General features: G+C 28.1%; 1 protein-coding gene across 3 annotated transcripts in view; it reads right to left on the bottom strand.

Annotated features, from left to right (window-relative positions):
- br (broad-complex core protein) overlaps positions 1-20,382 on the bottom strand; it is a 285,943-nt gene that overhangs the window by 28,221 nt on the left and 237,340 nt on the right. Inside the window, exon 1 of one of the 3 annotated variants that reach the window (XM_014416833.2) lies at positions 19,424-19,563. The exons of the other annotated variants lie outside the window; for them this stretch is intronic. The gene's annotated coding sequence lies outside the window, so the exon portion shown is untranslated. Of the gene's footprint in view, positions 1-19,423; positions 19,564-20,382 lie in introns of those variants that run through there. 3 annotated transcript variants of the gene reach the window in all.

The following is a 20,382-nucleotide window of genomic DNA, read 5'->3' as shown; positions in this document are numbered from 1 at the left end:
AAACTGTGCGTTGAAAAATATTATCTTTTTTTTTTTGCAATAGTTTCTGTAGTATACAACCAATATGCAAATAGATTCGTTGATTATTTCTTTTATAAGAAAATGGTGTATAAAAAAATAATGTTATCTAGAAATGAACTTGAATTTCAGAAATCATAAATATTAATAATTATGAGAAACAGGAAGACCAAAAAAAAAAGATATAGTAACAGGAAGAAATAAAAAATGGACTGTACTAACCTACCCTCCACTGGCCGAATCCAACCCCTTCGACCGATGCAGTCCAAAAAAAAAACCGGTTTTTGGAAGGGTAGGAAGTAATTTATCTGAATGCATTTCAGTCCAAACGGTCCAGACTATGCATCCGTTGCTAACCCAGTTAAAAAAAAAAGGAAAATATTTTCAGCTGTCAAATTTCTAAATTTGATAGCATTTGTGATAATTTGACATTTCTGATTTTGGTACTATAATTTATATAATTTTAGATTTTTATGAAATCTAAAGGGTGAAAAGCTCAGCTGGACCCTTTGAATCTGAAGTTCAATATTTTAAATAATTATGCAAATGAATCTGCTGATGTTTTCCAATTAATAGAAACTTTGAAGTTACTTCATGAACAATCAGAATTACAAAAGTATTTTTATAACGAACAAAATGTTCTTTGAATGATGATATAAGTTGGTTTCATCTTCTATATGATATATGATTTTTGGAAGTAGTAAAAAAACAAAAAAAAAAAACAAATACAACTCATTACCTAATTTTTATCACTTCCAAGTGATATCTATTCCAATAGATTTTTTATAAGATAATAAGCAAATAAATATAGGTTAAATTTTACAGCCCGATTGACACATTTAAGTTTATTATGCTACTTTCAATTTGCGGTTAGGGTTTTAAAAAATAAACTTTCTATATTCTATATAATTATCATGGTTAGTTCCGATAAGTTTCGTTTCATTTTGAACGATTTTTTAAGTTAATGATGAATTTAATTTATAAATATTACTAATTTAAATATACTTTTTTAAAAATCAGATATTGAATTTTCTCGATTATCCATATATGTTTACATGAGTTTTGAAAATATATCTTTAAAGAGTTATTAAAATTTTAGAGAGTCAAAATGGAACCGCTAGACAATACAAATATATTGAATTTTCATTTAAAAAAATTTATTATACTTATCATAATTTTAGTACAATCCCACTCTTGTAATTTGTAAATAATTAATTATTTAATTCGTAAGTAACTTTTTTTTTTATTTCTCAATTATTTTCCAGCACAAATAAAAATGAAAATCGTCCCGTCGAATACAATTTATATGATTCATTAATGTATTTATTTAAAATTGTTTTAGAAAGTACAGAACAATTATAATATTTCCGATTTCATTGTTAAAATTAATGGTATTAAAGAGTTCATTTAAAATTTCTTCTATTTTATTATACCTCCATGAATAACTAAATTAAAAAAATTGATAAATATTTTATAAGTAAGTATTTTAAACAACAAAAAGTATTTTCGTTCCTCGCAAGACTCATGAAAATTAAAATAAATTTTAAATTAAGAGATATTAGTGCAAAGGATAATTTGTAAATTATAAAAATGAAATTTGAAATTATTATAGATACGCACTAGTCTTTTGTCAAGAGCGCAGCCATAACCAAAAAGTTATCAAATTTAGGAATACAATAGCAATGATTTAGCAATTATATTCATGTTTAATTTAATTAACTATTATATTTTATAACTGAATAGAAGCTTAATATTATTCAAACTAACCTAGATCTGTAGGCGGAGTAACATCTGAATGAAGTGGTCCCTGAAGAAATTTAGCTTAGCCAATGAACTAGGAAACTATAGATTCTTTCAAGAAGAGCAACTGACATAGTTTTGAGATGTTTTAGCTGAGTTTTCATTACGTTAGGTAACCTGACCAAATTGTTATGTTTTATTGAGAACATTGTTTACCTTCAAGCGATTCTAATTCCCTTTGTTTGATAAACGCAAATTTTATTTAAACGACAAGTTACAAAAGGCGATTTGAATAATGTTTATAAATATCCGCGAATGTTTAGCTATATTATAAATTAAATTTTATAATGGAAAGCTTTCATGAAGAATTCTGGTCAGAGTCGTGAAATTAATTATAACTCAAATAATATTATGTTAACAGTTTACCACATTAAACAAGTTAAGAAATATAAATATATAATAATTACATACAATTTATTTCAGCCGGTCTATAAACAAATTAATGGCTTATTATACAATTTACATTTTTTTAAAAATAAATATAAATATTTAAATAAAAATTGTTATATCATGTAAATATTTAATATTTATCATGTAAATTATATTATTTTTTGGCACGGAATAAAAATTCAAAAAGTAAATAGATATCGTTAAGTATGCCATTTAAGGTAATTTTTAACGCACATAATCAAGAGATAGATTTATTTATTTAAAAAGGTTCTATAAAAATTAATTTTGGTGATATATTCACAATTCAATTTCACACTTCCTCTAATCTCTATCCAAACGTAAATTCACTTGACAAGATTTACTCGTTATTCAAGATATTGTTTGAGATTCGTACAAAATTACAAAACTATTTGTATTTATGTATACAAAATTAAACGTCATGACACTTTTTGATATAATAATCATGTATCATATATAAACTGTATTTGAAAACATGTTAATATCAATAACAGTTTTCATGTTTATACATTTTTCTTCTTTTTGGAAAATGTGTACAACATGCTGAATATATTTTTATTTGTTAAATGATTTTTTTTGTCGATTTAAAATCTTCGGTTTTAGAAATATTCTATTAAAAAAACAAAACAATAAATACAAAAAATTCTGATTTCTTACTTGCTAAAAGCTGCAATGAAAAGAGAAATTTTGTAAAATTAATAGATTTTTACTCCTATTATTTAAAGGTAAGTATATATATGTGTACCTATACACATATAGGTACATTATCCTTACCCTTACCAAAAAGGAATAATTGAAAATAAATTCTTTAGAGGTTCTAATTCAAAGCCAAAAGAACAAGGCTCGTTTAAAATCCGTTTACCATGACCCATATTCAAAATACGGTCCAACATTGGCTAGCCTTTAAGGGAATGCCGGTTCATAATTTTTGAATAAGCCCTCTGGATGACTTCTTTTTTAAAATTGTTTGAAAGAAATTATTATTGATTATTATTAAAAATAAAAATTATATATTGATGGCTTACTTCACAGTACTGCTAAGTACATGAAAACTAACTTTACACAAAATACATTGAAGTTCTCTCTTTTTAGGAAAATCACATCTTTACAATTGTAATTTTTCTCAAAGAGAGAAACTTTAATTGTATTTTTCGTTAAGTTAGTTTCAGTGTACTCAACACTAATGTGAAGTAAGCCATCGATACGAACTAACCAAAGATACATTTGTATCATTATCATAAATCACGAAAACTATGAGATATCATATAAATGTTTGGAAATCATTGGAAAATACTCAGAGAGATTAATATGAAGAGTAAAATTTATTGATTTTATTACAATGGCAATGTTTTGTAGATGTAATAATTGTAAAAACCGATTTAATAATAAGAAAATGGTCCATTAAAACTGATAAGAAAATCTCTTCGTCGGCATAGAAACGTTTATTTTTATCCTCTTGATATCTCAAAACAAAAGAGTAATGCCGTAGAAGAAACATTTTGATCATCAAATAAATTAACCTGGGATTCGATTATGAATCCTATTTTTATCAGAATGATTTTAGTTTTCGTTTTTGGTTTATTTTGTATTTAAATATTTACACTTAGGAATAAAATTCCCCTATGCCCTATTTCTCAAATAGGTGTTGAATAATAATTATCAAGGGGTTTAATTAGAGTGAGAAACAAGTTTCAGAATACACAAATTTGTGAAATTGTTGCAGTGTGTTTGTAATTTAAATATTTGAAATAAATTTGATGTGATACAATTACTATATTGTAGTTGAGTTTCCTATTTTTCAAAAATATTATTATTAATTACGTTTTTAAATTAACACTCATACTGGCAACAGTAAATAAAAAAGAAAAAAAAGTTACTGATTTTCATCTTTTTATTTATATTTAAATAAAAAGTATTTTGGTTAAAATTGGTAAAAGTTTATTACCATTGATTTTCTAGAGTGCCATTTACTAATTAACCTATTGTTACTACTTTTTTAAATTCACCTTCATCTTTATAAAAAGGATCGATTTCATAGAATACAAAAAACAAAACAAAAACAATATCTTTTAACATTAAAAATGAGACTATAATCATTAAAACAAAATTGTAAATTTTACCTTGTTTCTTTATTTCGCAGGTTACCTTGGATCTATATTAAAAAAAACTTAATGTTTATTTTTCACAATCAACCAAGACTTTCTCGCAATATCAATGGTATAACCTAAAGGTTGGGTCAAAACTATCGATTGATGAATTTCTATACTGATCATTTATCGATTATTAAGATATGAGTTGATTAGAACATTTAAGAAAGTGATAGTAAAAATCATTTGGTTTTTTTGGCGGTTAAAATAGTACTTTGTAAGTATTTGAACTGTATGGAATTTTAAGAACCGATTTTCATGATCATTGAAAAAAATAATAAAAGTACTGATAAGTAGATTTCATTGAAAATATGAAATATATTTATTTATTACGCTTGTACAAGATACTCATCTTCGTCCTCCCTTTCCTGTTTCACTTCACAGGTGCTGGACAGTTCCTCTTCGATGAGTTCGGACAACAGTGACTCCAGTTTATCGGCGGCCGACGAATCGTCTTGGCTAAATCTTGCTTCAGTAGCCGAGTTTTCTGCTTCCTTTTCTGTAGCGGTTTCTTCTCCATTATCGGAGCCGTCTATATTGACCGCCCTGGCAAAAGCTTCTTCTAAATCTGATTCCGTTATGTCCACTTCCATCTTCTCTTCTTCACAGTCCCCCCTTTCTTTCTCGATATCGTCCTCCGTCGTGACTACCCGACTATAGTTGGGTGAAGATTTTACTCTTTTCCTCAACCTCGGCCTTCCCGGTCCTTGCAACGTCCTCATCAACTCGTTGAGATAGTATTCCAGAGCCTGGTTTCCTTCGAGCTTGAGGTTGAGAGACAGAAGTGTAATTGCACACCTTTGCTCACCCATGTACAAGACGAACCTCCTAAGAATGAAAACAGGCTCATCCATAATTCTCACTAGCCTCCTGACTGGTGCTTCTCTGCGACCATTCTTTTCACTTCTTCGTTTTTCACTTTGAGATGCGATGATCCTCCGCAGAGATTCTGCATCCATTAACGTGATGCCTTCGATGGAATATAAGGATTACAGTTTAAAACGAGGTTATGTATAATTGAATTGGAAGCATTCATGTGATTTGATATTTTTACGTCAACTCGAAAGCATATAGACACACCAGCTGTATATGGCTTCTTCTGAAAAAGTGTTTAAACTGGGCATCAGTTAAGTTCATTCAGCAGGGTACAGTTTAGGCACTGACATAAAACAGTAAAGCGAACAAATAGGTTAATACGAAGATCTAAATAACGATTAGTACGTTCGAAACATATGTTTTATTGAGCGAAATCATATTTGTGCCACTCTATTATAGAATCGATTATCAAAATCTAATTTTTGTTATATATTTACTTCGGTATAGTGGGGGCTAAGCTAGTAGGAAAAGTAAAGTCAAAAATGTTGGACCCAGGAGGGTGGAAGAGAAGAAGAAGTCAGTCGGTGAATGACTTCCGTCTCAATTTAGATTACAATGACAAACATTCTTATTCAACTCAAAGAAAGCCTACCGAAGCCCCAAGGGTGTGGACTATTCCCCACTTTTTGTTTTCACTTTTACTTTGAAGGAGAGTAGGATTATGCTATCCCCCAGTATATTCATTTTTTAAAAAAAGTTTACTAACTAACTGCGGTTAAGATTACTAAGTGACTTGGATCACATACTACAGAACTTATCTCTGTTCTGTTATTTCTTTTTTTTTTTATCATGTAATCGAAAATAGTATTAATAACCAAGACATTTCCGTATCCAGGAGTCAGCCCAATGTAAATACATGACTATACAATTAAAAATTACTAAGTATAGTGATAAATTTCAAATTCGATAAAACTAAATTTTATTGGTGAAAGTTAAATTGGATCTAGCCACTGTTTCTCTGTGATGGTTCCTTACATTGAGCATATCTCGACCTATTTTTGCATTATCTGCACTCAGGGACAGTTCTTCATTCGCACCCAACGTCAAAGGTTACTTTATCGCACTTGAGATAAAAATTTTTGGTCTGCTTCAGTTTGAGAACAATAACATAGATCTCGAGATGCCAGAAGATCCGATGAAGGTGGTCTTACGACTACATTATTTTTTGTCTAATTTGGAACATTAGATTTGTCCAAAATTCAGGATTGACTCGAATTTTGTGGTGCTATTGTTAATTTATTAGAATTTATTATTCTTTTTTTTTTTCAAAACCGTTTAAGGTGTTTTTATTAACATTAGCGTACATTTTTGTTTTAGTCATTGAACAAAATAAAAAAAAATTAAATTAAAGTAATTAAGCAAAATACTTCAACTTCATTGGAAATTGAACGGAAACGTGGTGAAAATAAGAAGAATCTCACAAGAATCTATATAACTCAAAAAATTCAAATAGGCTATTTTGAAAAAAAAATTAAATTAGTAATAATTCTAAATACTAAATTTTCAATTCTTCGACGAAACAATATTGGTTTATGTGAATTTTCAACTTATGTTTCTTCATATAAGATTTTGCCACTAGGAAGAAAAATAAGTTTAATATTGAAATATACAGAAAAATATTGTAACTGATAGTAACAATATAAATAATCCATATGAATATTTAGAATGAATTTAACACGAATAGGTAATAGACAATAGACAATACAAATTGACTTAAAATAGTAAGTCTATCTGTTGAAGTAAGGTTACTGATAAGCGCTTCACAATGTGATTATATTTATTTATAAAAATTATTTTTGAACGCCACTGTAAAAAATAATTAAAGATTTATAAGTCTTTTATTAGTTTAGAAAAAAAAAATTCATAATGGCAGTCAATATTATTATATTAAAATTTTTGAATATAATAAATGTTAATAATTAGAAATTAAACAATTTTGCTGTTAATAGTTTAATTCCCTAATAGAAAAATGCGCTTTTAGATTAATGATTTATTGTATTGATTGGTTGAGAGTGGTTTATTTTATTACTAACACAAACACAAAATGAAGCATTTTTACTCTAAACATTTATTTTAAAATATCTCAAATCACTGATGTCATATATCATTTAAAACGTTTCTTGAGGGCTAATTGCCCATGTCATATAAAACTTTTATAATTTAAACTTAAAGTTTTTTCACACAAGTTATTGTCTATTTTTAATCTTACTAACAACACTAACAACAGAAAAGTTTTTAATGCTTTTTTAGTAGCTACGCCACTTTGGACTTGTACTGACGATGTAACCTTTTCAATAATTATGAATATAATAATAATAGTATCACACATGAAGGTCTGAGATTTTATTTATTTATTTGCGATTTAGCATCTTATTTCTAAACGTGCCCGATACTGGAATGCAGATAAATTAATTAATTAAATGGTTAATTAAAAAGTGTCTTGATTTGTAAAATTTTGTCTTAATCAAGGTATATATCAGCTGTTATATTTTTATTGTAAATTTTCTACCTCATATCTGACTCTCTTTTGTCCATGTTTAATTGAGCCAAACTATAATAAAAATATATAATTTTAATATTAAAATGCCTAACTTAAACGCTCTCATTATATAACATGGATTTAAATTAATATGGAAATAGTTATAAAATAAAACTATTTGGATTTTTTGAGTCCGAACTTAGCTCCACCTTAGCGGTAGAGTCCACATCAAACCGTAACTAGTGTTAATGGTTTTCTGGTTGCTCTTTTCCAGTTCTTTCAAATTTCTCTTAATTTTGGAAAAACTCGTGTGTCCCTATTCCATAAGATTTTATTGCACCCAAAATGATCAAAATTAGAGTTTAGTTCATTTTTGCTTACTATCAAATTAATTTATTACACATTGGTCCTTCATTTAAATTTCTAAACAATAATTAGTTTTAATATAAAATAAAAATCATTTATAATAAAAAGTATCCACATAGTCTCACACTAATTATTTTCTTGTAACTCCTGCGTTTCGGCCATTCCGGTCATTCTCAAGGATATTATTTGTAATTTCAGAGCTAATATTTGTTATCAAAAAGTTTAAACTGTCTGTAATGCAATTTCTTGTAGATTGTAATAGACAGAGTAAACTGAATACAGTTATAATAAGTAAAATTTTAATTATAGGTTATTGAATAAGATGAAATTTGACAAAAGCAGAATAGCCTGAAAAAAATTGATAACAAATGTTAGCTGTGATATTTTTAATGAGGTTTTTGAGAAAGGCTCTAATTCCCGAAACGTAGGGGTTACAAGAAAATAAAAAGTGTGAGACTACATGGATATTTTTTATAGTAATTGATAAACACACCCGTCTCAAACAAGAAATCAAATTATATATAAATAAAAATGAATTGGATTATTTTAAATAATTAATAAACTATTACATTCATATTGCTTTGCATTATATAACTTCATTTTTATTGATTTCCTTAATTTTGTTATTTTACCTACTTATTCAATTACCTATGTATACATTTTATTTTCCACTTCTTTCATCACTTTATTTTATTAATTCCATTCTGTACAATTATTTACTTTATGTCATTCTGTTTATATTTTCTGTATTCATTGGTTGTTATCTTGTTATGATCTTAGCCCTGAAGAAGGTCAGAAATTCTGGCCGAAACGTTGGCAAGATTAAATAAGTTACTTCAACTTATTTGTGTTTTATTTTGACCGCACCTCCCAACCATCTTCTCCTTGTATAAATAAAAATTATGTTAAATCCATTTTTTACGGAATTAGATTATTTTTTTTTACAGGGTTAGATTTTTTAGTTATGTGAGTGTTGAATTGAGGGTGTGGTATGTACGACCATTATCGAGGATTATTATCTGACATCATAAACTGATTTTTATTAATGCCTATTATTTAGAGAGCGCGATAGGTCAATAGCCTGTCATCAAATTAATTCAGTAATAATAGTAGGGTACGTTATGATCCAAAATAATAGTTGGACATAGTTTTTTCTTTACAAGAAGTACAAATATTTTTTTTATTTCCATATTTACTTGCTTGGAAGAAAATGTACCCTCCTTAAAGCAATGTAATATTACTTAAAGATCAAATTAGAACGATAGTTGCTCGAACTTGTCTTGATTGCTGATGTGCCACTTCAGGTGCTATCGCCATATTGGAGCTACTCAGCTAAACCTTTATCTAAAGCACCAAAAGTAAATCTTTATCTAATATTGAGTGCCTTTCATTTAAAAAAATATATTAAGAGAAGAGATTTTTCTTTGCGCCAACAGAAAATTATTAAATCATTCCCATATATTTTGACTTGGCTTTTTCCGGAAAGAGAGGAAACTGGGAACGGATCTTTAATACGTGACAAATAAGATGCTGACACGCTCTGACGATGTAACCTTATTTCCTTAATCCGTTGGGCCGGGGTGATTTTGACGCCTGCGCTTTAGCAACCACGGCCACAGCCCTCTAAATATTAAACAAAATGTGACGATTTTTCATCAGAAAAAGAGGAAATAGAAACGGGAGGAGTGCGGAAATTGCGCGGAGCACACTAACTCCCCCTACCTACCGGGCCCCTCCTATTATTTTTGGTATTGATCCAATATGTACATGAAGGGCGGACTCTAGGCCTGCTTTTTGAGAGTTCCTCGGTCAACTCCAAGAGAGGACGCACTTCGTGTTCTTAGAGGTCGCCTGCTAAGGGTCACTAGGGGAGTCGGCCACTCCTTGTCCGAACGGCCGAGAATGGCGTGACTCAGCTCTTGTTTACGTTACGTCAATTTAATTATAAATATTACCTTTTCGATATTCATTATTTTTATTAAAGTTAAGTACAAAAATAATCAAACGAATAAAACTTTTTTTTTTTAGGCTATATTCTTCTTACTAAACCCGCAACGTACTAACCTGTAATAATATTCAAATAATTTCTATTGAATAAATCAGTTATGACTATTTGCGGACAAGCTATTCACTTGAAACCTTCATACGTGATGCAAAAAAAAAAAAAAAAACGATGTTACCGATATATCTCCATAAAACAGATCTAGTGCTATAAAACTTTCACTTACCACCATAGAAATCCAAAAAATAAGTTTTTTATAAATCTAAATGCAAAATTATTTTACCAATTTTTAATAACAAACAAAACTGTGTACATATGATTGTTTGCGATCGTATTCATACACAAACATAGATAATTTTGTGAGACTTTTCTATTTTGATTATGGAGATCTCAAACCATTTATTTCCGTTAAATAGTTGCATTCGAAATTTTGCACTATCGCAATACTTTCTCTAATTATAAATTCCATAGATACGTAAGTGAAAGTAAAAAATCGATTCTTTTAATGAAAATATCGATAAGTCTCATGTACATTATTTTTATTTTAACAATTTATTATACCGTATGAATCATTAAAATTATCGTTTATAATTTCTTTTATATCTTTCTTTATTTACTTTGCAAGCATTAAATTTACTAAATATTTTAATGCCGACTCTGAATGTATATATGCATGTAATAAAGTTTAAACCCTATGCCTATAGGTAATGCCTAAGTGTATGTATAATGAATAAATTCCCCTTTTACAATGTTGGTAATGTAGGATTAGAAAAAAAACAAAACAATTATTTGAGACATTGGGACGTAAAAAACATGTTGTATGGGATCCATTGTGAAGTTTTGTGCATCACCGGATATTTAAGTACTGATTTTATCAATTTTTGAAAATAATTTTAGGAGATTTGAATTTTTAAAAGATTAATGTTGGTATTAAGTTAATGTAAGTGACTGCGTGTCTAAGGTAAAACATTTTTATTGACAAAGATTTTTATTTTCAGTTACATGTTTTGCAAACGAGTTCTTCATTCTTTTTTTTTTTTTTTTTTTTTTTTAATTTCTACTTTTTTTCCTCAATGAATTCACTATTGTAAACAAACAAACGACTTAATTAACTTGAAGTTAATTGTTCAAAGTGTTATTTTAAATCTCGAACGTTATAATCTATAAATTGATTAATTTTTATTAACATCGAAATTGAAACATCAATATCTATTTACCATCACTACAAGAAACTTGTCGTTACCCATGAATTCGATATTTACTAGGCCGATGCTCTAAATTTGTAATATATTAATTTCAATATATTACATTTTTCGACAGACACACACTCACACACACACATACATATGCGTATGAAAATTTGGCTGATTAAACGAATATCAGAGTTAATCAAACACTAACTGGCGATTTTCATTCAATCAAATAGCTGGAAACCTTGAATCGTTCTTAAAGTTATTATTGCTAAATGGTAAGAATATTGTTTGCTGTTTTGAATTATTTCCCAACATTTTACATAATCGCAAAAAAAATGTCAATTAAACCTATAACCTGAATCATATCTCAATAATTAACTTTTACAAACCCGACATAAAATGTAGTAATTCCTTATTGTTCGTTCAGACAATCGAAAGTTTATTTCGAATGATCCTTTCGCAATATTGCAGATATCTGAGTTTTCCATTCTTTAGAAATCGCCATAATTCATAACAATTTCATTGTTTCACTGAGAGGTTTTATTATATTTTTCAACTTTAATATGGAAATATTCCTTTATATTCACAGACTATCTGTTGCTATAATTCTTGTTATTTACCAAATATTTCACTAAAAAAAAATAAAATATGAATTTCATTACTCTGTATCGGTTCAAATATCACTAATTTTTAAAAAATATTTGTTTTTGTTCGCTCCATAAAAACTAATAAAGCCAAAATTTATGAGTATATATATTTTAGAAACATGCAATAAAACAAACTCTTAATTTTTTTCTACATAATTTATTTCTTCATGACGTTTCGCAATATTAAAAAATTTTTTTTTCGAGACATTAGTAAATAATGTCTTTAGAAATTGAAAAATTGATATTAGATAATAACTGTCTGTACAGTACTGGCTTCGAATTTTTTTCTTGAAGAATAATGTGTTAGTCATCTATGCGGAGAGTAGATAGTATTTATGAACTAGAATGGATAAACTAAATTCGGTATTACGATTTTATTAAATAGACTTTATAACATATTAGTCTCATGGCGCGGAATATAAAAGGAAAGGACCTGGATGAGGGATCTACTTACACAGGCTTGATTAAATCCGTTCTCTTTGAATATGTCCATGGATTTCTTTTTATTATTATGACAACAATCGCTAATCCACAAATCTTCTTTTATGTTACCTATACATTGTTAACCTGGTAAGGAGTCAGAAATGAAGTTTAAATCCAATAAGCAAAATTTATTAACTTTGTATCCCCTAATCTTGAGTTAATTTATTACAGATAGATCCAATTCACTTCAAATTTTGGCAATCCCTCATTATATTTATCAGCAGAAGGTTAATGAGGAAAAGCAAAGCATTTTTAAACGTGAAGAGAATAATTCAACGCAAAAAAGAAAACAAGTGTTTACTTGTTAGCGTGTTTAATATGATTTAAAGAAGGTTAATTTCTATTTTATTTTCTAACCTCTCTTTATTGTTTTTAATATATACAGTTACATAATGGTAACTAAGGTTACACAAGCTGTACATGTATTTATATATAAAGTACATGTATTCATAAACAAAGCAGACTTTTGCGGGATTGGGCTGTTTTATACATAATCTACATTTTAATTGCACGAATTTGCAGTTTTTGGATTTTTTACTGCATTCAATTTTAGTTACTGTCTTTAGTTATAGCAATATTGTCAACAATAAACAATCCAGTTACAACCATAGTAGTACAGCCTGCCTTAAAACTGATTTGATGCGTATTACGATATACTTAAACATTGTTCCGCCCTAACTCATGGATGGGCAGACTATCGGATGGTCCCATAACGGTCCGGATGCAAATAGTCTTGGAGATCACACTAGCCCGAACTGACCTTACAAGAGGGTCCTGTTTTTTTTTTTTGCCTATTTCCTATTCTGTAACCACCCTCCTCATATCACAATGGGGGTGGCTTCTTTTTGTCTCCCTCCAACGTGGGAAGTCGTCGGAGCTCATTCGGGTTTTTTTTTTTATGTGGACATGTCTGATTCTGGTCTGGCCGATCTAAGAACGGCAGGTAGTTCCGTTTATCAAACGGTCTAGCCGGCTTTTTCTAATGTGACTTTTTTCCTTTTTTTTTTAATGCTCTTTTGAATTTTCGTTATGACCATATTAGTTTTTTAAATTAATTTTTGTTTGATGCTATTAAAAAGAAATTTTTTGAATGGTGTTGACACTAAATAAAAATTAATAAAATTTAACATAGCTACTTGCTATAAAAATATTTTAACAATAACAGTATAAGTACCTTGAACGCTATAGATCGTTATTATTAATTTTTTCTTGAATGGAGAAACGTTTACTAATAATTTATATCATTCGAATTTGTGTGTTAGGAATCTTAAAAATTAGTAAATTAAGCTTCTTGCTGAGTTTTTGCTTTTGTATTCGCATCTTTTTTTTTTTTTTTATTCCTTCGTAGTGAGCCATACAGAAGGCGTATATTTTATATACACTGAGAAAAAAGTACATTATATGCATTACATTGTTGCTTCCGCATTAATACATATAAGTACAAAATTTATGACGTATAGAAAATTGTTTTAAAAAAAATATAAATAATAAATCAGTACAACCCATGAAGGAATGAGTTCTGTTACTAGACCAACGGTTGTGCAGGAAGGGGTTTTGATCAGAATCACGGTCGACTGCCAGATTTTTTCTACTCAAATGCACCGACTTTATGAAGCTTGGTGGACCCGGAAGGGCCGAACCCACAGGATTGACTCGCGGCTACATTAAAAGAATAAATAATTATTCTATCACAGCCAGATTCAACCCGGGCCCTTGGAGTTAGTAGCACAGTGCTTTATCTCCGAGCCAAACTCCCCTCCCCCCCCAAAATATAAAAATTAATTAATTACGGTATATACTATATCTAAAATATAGTGTTACATGGGCGGTTCAATGACTTATAGGTAGGCAATTAATTCGTATTCAATCCGACATGATTGGACCACAAGAATGGGAACACACTCATTGGCTGTGGCTGTCAAAACTGGTATGGTTCAACATGAGCTGTCTCTATTCAGTAACAAGAAATATTTTCAGTCGACTCAGATTCCAGACTATATAATAATAATTAATTTCAAAAATATAATACGATAATAAACAAAATATAATAGTCGAATATAATTATTATTTTAATTTTTTTTCGAAATGCATTTATAGTAATAAAAAACCGTTTAAAAAAATAAATATATTTTTTTAAAGAACTGAAGGTCACAACAATTAGAATATAAATAAACCTATTTAAAATTTTGTTTTAGGATGTGTCTAATTTAAAGGAATTCTAGAATATAAAATTAAATGTTTATCTTTATTTCCTTTTTTCTTTTTTTTATGTGCTGCATCAGATACTCAAATTTATTTATTTCCTTAATATTGGTTGTCCTTTTCAGAATTAGATAGTCAATCTTCATAGAAAACTAAATATCAAAGATTTTAATGATAATTTAGTGTTGAAACAATATACATTTTTGATTTTAACTAAGATACAATTGAATATTTAAAAGACAATTTTTCCAATTGTATCTAAATACATTTTACATGAGCGCAGATATATAATTATTTGTTCTTATTTTAATATTATTTCTAACAATGATTGTTCATAAAAATATCTCCATAGCGTATAACACCGGAATGGTAAAAGTGATGGATGAAGTAAAAAACAATTTGAGTGATTAGGTAGAAGTGATTTCAAGAAATAACTTTTGAACAAGAATTTGAAAATAATTTTTTACTGTCCTGAAATAGCAGTATTATATTTATATATTTTCAAATCAAGAGTTTAGTGTTGTTCAAGGGCATTTATGAAAATAAAAAATTTTAATTATTAAAGTTGTTAAAAATGAAAATGCTGCACACACCTACCATTTAAATTTAAATTCTGGTTCTATGACGACCATGTTCCTTATCAGACTCTTGCGAAAGGTGGTTTAAGAGATTAAAACATAACGAATTTTATGTCAGGGACAATAAGCGTCCAATTTAGACAAAAAATTAATAATATTTATGTTATTATTGATCGATCAACAATTGATTGGTAGAGTATTGGTTACGGAAAGATTTCATCAATTCGGAAATCTGGTTCTTTAGTATATGAGGTATTGCCAATTCATATTTTATAGACAATCTATAGCTTACTTAAAAGTCAGGAGTTTTGGAAATATAATAAACATTCTGTTCTGAAATTGATAAAAAAAAAATTAACAGTTATAAATTAATTCACTTGGTATTTTGAGCATTCAAGGTTGAAAGACGGGCTGAGAAATTCGCGAAAAAATAGCGACTTATCTGCACGAACTGATCGACTAACCACATCACCCTCTTCGTAATAACATCATAGTTGCTTAAAAGCAGAATAGGATTTTCATATACGAGAGATGAAACATACATTTAAGATGAGATCAAGAGTGTAAAATCTTGCGAGACTGATAATTCCGTTATTTTTACAGATCAGATTGGAATTACTCGCCCACTGCCATGGGATAGCTTTTCTAAACTTTCTTTGGGCACACTCAGCCTCAATTGTTTGTCCCAATCTGAGTATTCCAATACTTTCCAATTTTCACTTCATTCACATTTTTCAATGCTTGGTTATAATGTTAAATTTTTGTTTTCTATTTTGTTTAAATGATTACAAATCAAAGTGGAACTATGGCTTGCAGTTTCACGCACTTCAACAAAAATGCCCTTTGTGGACATAATATTATTGTTACCTATTATATATCGAGATTGATTTTATAATTGAAAACATGAATTTAATAATTTATTTTTCATACATAATCATTGAGTTGCAGAACGGTAACCGATTTCCCAATAGCAAAAGAGAAATTGCATAGCAGGCTTCTCTGTATTACATTTCAACTTAATTATTATTAATAACATGTTAAAAAATGACACAAAATAAATATTTATGATCTGTCCAACGGTGCGGTGTAGCTACCTTCCGTAATAATCCCTCCAGTTACACATTTTTAGATTCGCAGATTACCTTTTCTAATGAAGGGACACAATGAATCCCATAATAATGTTTTCTCTTAGCTCGGAATAGAAATCTTTCCGGAAGACGTGTTTCCCGCAACTTCTTAAAAGATTAAGCAAATACCTTTCAGGATAAGTAAACGATGGGAAGAGAAAAGTGAAAAGCTTTTATTCATAAAATATTAAATGTATATAAATCAGAAAAACTCCTACCTAAAACCCATTCCTTTCATTGTTTGTATATTTCCTTCCCTCTCTTTTGACTTCAGGTTCGTTACTTCAACATTAAGTAATATTTTTTGTTGAGACATACTTTAAATTATATGACCAATTATTTTATTTTATTTTTTTAATAAAGATTTATTGCACAATATTAAAATGTACAATAATTACCACATTGTTTTGTGATAACTCCTTATACATTTTTCTTGATACTTGTATTATAACTATATTTTACATTTTCTAAAACAGACCGAAAGAAAAAAAAGAAACCAAAAACACTAATTGAAATAAAATAAAATACGTAACATTGGATAAACTAAAATACATACCGTTGGTTAATATTTACAGTAATGTATGCTTAGTTCTTTTATATTTATATCTACAGGTTATAGTTTCTGTATAATTTCCTATTTCTGTTATTAATGTCTTTAATGAGAGAGGACAAACTTGGAAAAACATTATTGGTCAATTTGTATATCTAATCGTTTATAGTGTTTATATTTAGTTCTGAGTGCATTTTAGTGTAATATTAATAGTTATTAACAATTCCGAGACATTTATTTTGGAATACTTGTAGTTTTTTCGTGATGGTGGAGTTAGCGAAGCTTCCTATGGGACAGTGAACACATGAAAAAAAATGTAAAAAATCGATAATACAAAGTGGTACTTCTGTTCGGACGGTTTTAGTGGAAAATTTTTGTCACATCCCAGGCTCACATTAAATATCTAATATCAGTTTCGTACCACTTTTCGTTTTTGATCTAGAATAAATAACAGACATTAGTCACGATGGGTCTTATTTATATGAATGTATTTATGTATAAATTTTCCTTTCCACAGTGTTTAGTACAGAATTAGAAGACGAAAATAGGTTTCGGTATAACTTAAGTAACGTACGGCTTCTTTGATAAGTAGTAAATAGTGCTACGCAATCTAACCTATTTTTGGTTCAACAGAGGTATTTTTACAGGTCTTCTTAATTCAGCCCTAATTGTATTCAATTTAATTAAAGTCAAATTCAAGTCATCATAAATTTATAAATTTTATTTAAATAATGTACAAGTTTATCAAACGTATTGGAATTATTAGAATCATAGATATCACATTATCTCATTTAAGTAAAGTAATCAAAAAGAGTGGATATACTTCCGTAGTTTTTATAGCAAAATCTACTTAATAGAATTATTCTCATTGTCATTAATAAATCAGCTATATTAATTTAATTATTTTTGAAAACAAAATATCATAAATTTATATAAATAAAAGTAATCGCAAATGACCTTTAGTTATTATCTATTATTTAAAAACTAATTTACGGTTTATACGTATTAACCTTTCGAGACTTTGGAGAACTTTTCCCATCTTCATAACAAGAATACATTAAATATATTGAATGTATGTATTGAATTGTATCTAAACTACATCCTTACCCCCGCTAATATCCTATATATGTTTGAACTCAAATAAATTAACTAATTTTATTAATTTTTTTCATATAATAATGAAATTAATAATTTTTTACTCCCTCAAAAAAATAAATTTAATCCAAAAGAACTGTCACTTTAACAAAGGTTAACGGAGACGATTTTGAGATCTCTTTTATTACAGAACCGTCAATGTTAATAAAATATATATTTCAAATGTGATTTATATTATTAATAGTAAAAAATAAACTATATGTAGGATTCAATATAGACGTCTCGACAGACGAACCTATGGTACATAGTAACGAAATATGTTTTTGTTGTTTTAAGAGATAAAATTTGAATTAATTTAACAAAATGTTATTCTAAAACAGTATTGTTTTAGAAAGATATGAGTTTGAATCAAAAGAATAGAATTACATGCATTCTTTTTGATTTATCGGAATTTTTTTTTTTAAGACGTCTAGGAATTATATAAACTTTATTATAGCCCATCTTATGAATTATTTGTTATTCAATTTTTATGTAGTATATTGTATTTTAAATAGTAATCTTTGGTTGGAATATGATTAAAAATAATCAAAATAATAGAACAATTAAAAAAATATATATATGTTTGAAATAAACTCGTTATGGAATATTTTCTAAATCAAGGATTTTTATTCCTAGATAGTTTGCCAAACCGAAAAAAAAAAAAAAAAAGAGTTCGTTTCGAATCAATCTCTATTACATGAAGTATACTTATCTCTGAAAGTATCCCGGAAACGGCCTGTTTTGTAGTTAAAAAATATTTAGAGATGTTTCACACAAAAATTAAAAAAATAATGTTATAAGTTTATTAGTACTGGAGTCTGGAGGATTAGTATTAATATTTGTTATTTTTAATTATTATACTTGAGCTTATCATGTTATTCAATTATAAAATACTTCGAAATTCAATTTAATTAATCTGAATTCGATTTAAAATTAATTTGTTAAACTAAATATATATATTTTTTTTTTTGCGCCTGATTTAGTGTCACTATGTATCTCATATATTCATGTGTCGTAGGGGAAGTGAAGGAAAAGAAAGAAAAAATTATAATAGCAAAAGAACGACCCGCAAAAAATCTAACCGAAATATGGTAATCCATTACGGAGGCATATGGCATGCAGGAATACCGAACATGTGTAGAGCTGCGTTTTCTTTCACTAAATGTACTCTCGGAGTTTTATTTTATATATTATATAATTAAAAATTGAAGTTAATATATAATCTAAATGTTTTGATAAGATTGTGAAGATTAACTAAAAATATAGTGAATTATTCCCAAATTCTAATAATAGTCTCTTGAATAATATTAGTATGTTTAGCTTATAAATAGATTTCAGCATATATAATAAAATATATATTTTTTTTAAACCAAAACTTTATTAGTAGATAGTTAAACTCATGAACTACCCTACCTTCTTTTTATATTTTTTCCGATGAACCCGATGATTCAAAAGTAGAAAACTACACCACACACACTAACAGGCACCGATGCACATCACGCCTAGTACTAGAGGCACTCTATTCTCAGCGAAATTAAAACTCTAAGTGTTTCGATAAATTTTTTTTGCCTTGTTTTTGGCACTATTATTGATTTAATCTTTTTTTCTCTACGTCACTTGAAGAGATAAGAAATATCTAAGAGGGATTGCTTGTTGAATCAATCATATTGCAATGTAGTAATGTAATTGGTGATAAGGTGCTTTTTTTTAATTTACAGATCTCTTTTTACACTTCTTAAATGTTCCAACAGCAGCCGAATATGGGGAAAAAAATGTGTAAAGAAATATATATATTTATATGAATATAGCGACCGAAAAAAAAAATATAGTTCTGGAAATAATCGAGGATTTTTGTTGAAAAAAAAAACCTCGTGATTCATATTACAACACGTTCTTGAATTATCTTTAATACAAAAAAAAATTCTCTTATCAAAGACTGCACCTAAAACTATGGCCTGTAATAATACTGTTTTATAAAATAGTCAGTTCCCTAATAGCCAATTTAAATATTTATATTTCCTTTTTAATACAGACGTATAAAAGAATATAGTTTTATTATTTGAAAAAATAATATAATATTGATGATTTATATTGATGCGATAAGAGAAGGTTATATCGAGGAAAACGTTTATAATTTGAATAAAAATATGCGAACATTTTAACCGAAAAATGTAGTATGTGAATCTATTATTTAAGCATCCCGGACGATTCATGCTCTTATGCTTTAATTTATGATATAAACTTCTTCATTACTGGTAATTAAAATTAGAATCTATGAAAAAACTGTCCAGTACATGATTAATTTACGTTAAGATAAAGCCACTAAGCCGTATGATTTTTATCGTCTAGCATTATTTATATAAAAATATATC

Source organism: Halyomorpha halys, unplaced genomic scaffold, assembly GCF_000696795.3.
Source record: "Halyomorpha halys isolate HHAL.00 unplaced genomic scaffold, Hhal_1.1 Scaffold135.1, whole genome shotgun sequence".
Lineage (NCBI taxonomy): Eukaryota > Metazoa > Arthropoda > Insecta > Hemiptera > Pentatomidae > Halyomorpha > Halyomorpha halys.
The sequence above is the reverse complement of the archived record's forward strand: the minus strand, read 5'-3'. Positions and strand labels throughout refer to the sequence as shown.